The sequence below is a fragment of the Lycorma delicatula genome, chromosome 1, assembly GCF_047948215.1.
Source record: "Lycorma delicatula isolate Av1 chromosome 1, ASM4794821v1, whole genome shotgun sequence".
Lineage (NCBI taxonomy): Eukaryota > Metazoa > Arthropoda > Insecta > Hemiptera > Fulgoridae > Lycorma > Lycorma delicatula.
Genome location: NC_134455.1, coordinates 109,504,424 through 109,506,528, shown reverse-complemented (window position 1 = coordinate 109,506,528; position 2,105 = coordinate 109,504,424). Strand labels below are relative to the sequence as shown.

General features: G+C 27.3%; 1 non-coding gene across 1 annotated transcript; it reads right to left on the bottom strand.

Moving 5' to 3' along the window:
- Positions 1-801: 801 nt before the first annotated feature.
- Positions 802-873, bottom strand: TRNAC-GCA (transfer RNA cysteine (anticodon GCA)). The gene has a single exon. It is a non-coding gene; the product is annotated as a tRNA-Cys (tRNA).
- Positions 874-2,105: the final 1,232 nt, after the last annotated feature.

Genomic DNA, 2,105 nt, shown 5'->3' with positions numbered 1-2,105 from the left:
CTCCACAAAACCTTAAATACCAAGAATTCAGTATAAAATGAAGGTTTCCTTATCTCAGTTACTGTGGACGTCCAAGTGAAACATATGTGACATTATTATGTATAAAACTATCACGAATAGAAAGCTAGAATGGAGAAACAACAATCAATCCACTGACAATAAAATGAGACTTGCAACACCACTCAAGAGTACTTCAAGGTCTTCTCAAGGTAATGGACATTGCCTTGAGAAGACTCAAGGCAAGGCGATACAGTGCCTTGTATTTTCTAATTTATAATCATATTAATAAATTTATACAATTTATATAATCATCTGAAAACAGGCTTAGGTCTTCTAATTTAAATTTTTGACTATGAACTGAGTTCTGTAAAGTGTGGAAGTAATAAAACTAAACTATAAAAATGTTCAGTTCCAGTGTTGGGATTGTTGAATCTTAGATTAGCTTAAAATTTTTGTCGTTACTGAGATTTCTGGAAAATTTTCATTAACTAAATATGAAATAAATAAATATACAGTCCACATTATTGCTTGTTCAGTAAATCATTTAATTTATTTAAGCAAAATTGATGTGTGTAATAATTAACCTAATATGTTAACTATTTATTTTCTGCATGGAAATAATTTACATAGTAATTTAAGTATGATTAACGATTGGGTTTGTTTAAAGGTAAATTAATATCAAACTACAATATTAATACAGATAATTTAGTATTTAACAGAAGTATAAAATGAATTAGTAAAATATTCATAAAATTTCATTTCATAATCATAAAACAATTATTTAAATAAATAAAAAAATTAAGGGGGCACCCGGGTTTGAACCGGGGACCTCTCGATCTGCAGTCGAATGCTCTACCACTGAGCTATACCCCCTTGGCGATCGGTTCTTGTTTGTATAGTATTATAATTTAAAATGCATCCTATAGTACATTTCAAGTTTCTGTTTAAGAATTGGTTAACACTATACTAAATTATTACATTTGTTTATTTGTGTACTTTTGCGATTTTTTTTTAAATGTTGTAGTTCAGAATTAAAATTATTTTAATTTTTTTTTCTTTTTTTTAAAAACGTTTTAAGGAAAGATTCACAGAACTGTATTGTACATTAATAGACTTTTATTATTAAAAAAAAAAAAAATATGTTCTTTAATCTCTCCCTCCTTATTTTTCTCCATTCTGTGTTTTTTTTTTTACTCACCACTAAATTTATAGATTTTGAGCAGAGATTCATGATACATAATGAAGCTTAAATTAGAAATGTAAAAAGAGAGAAGTACTTTCTGGTAACTTTGCTTATGGACAGTATAGTTAACAGTATTATTTTCTAGGAATTTAGATGTTAACAAGCTAGTTATTAATAAGTATGGCATACTTGAAAAACTTTTCATTAGGTGTGTAATAAAACTGCAGACATAATAATTAAGTGTTACCATGAATCAGAAAAAGAAATTAAAAACATTTAAGTTATTAATCATTGGGCTAATATTTTAATATGCTGGTTTGTCTTCAGGGTAATCTACAGTTGTTTTACCCAAGTAATCATTGTTGTACCTGTCCCTAGGTTAGGAAACAAGTTGTTTGATAAATAAATCAATTTAAAAATAAATTCCTTTTATTATTATACACAAGGAATGGAATCCCTGGTCAAAATTTAGAGAAAAAAACCTTAATAATTTTTTGGCTATCAGTCATCTTGATTAATCTAATCTATTATCCATTCCTTTCTGTTCTTTGATATTATTAAATTTATAATCATTACATTCTAAATTCTCAGTTAAATGTTTTATGTATCTTTGTGTTCCTGTTCACATCCATCTACTACCAAATTAATTAAATCTTAAAGTAATACCAACTGACTTAGCTGATAAAAAAATTCTCCATTTTTCCTTCCCATTCATCTAAAACTTATTTTCCTGTATTTTACCACTCTACATTCTAGTCAGCATCCTCCTATAATGTCTTACTTCAAAGGCCTGTTTCACATCTTCCTGTATTTTTAATTTTACTTCTTCTTATGTGACACTTCACACAAATGTTTTTAAGAATATATTTGTATTTTTTACATTTCATGCAAACATTTTTCTTTCTGCATGAAAGTTCTACAG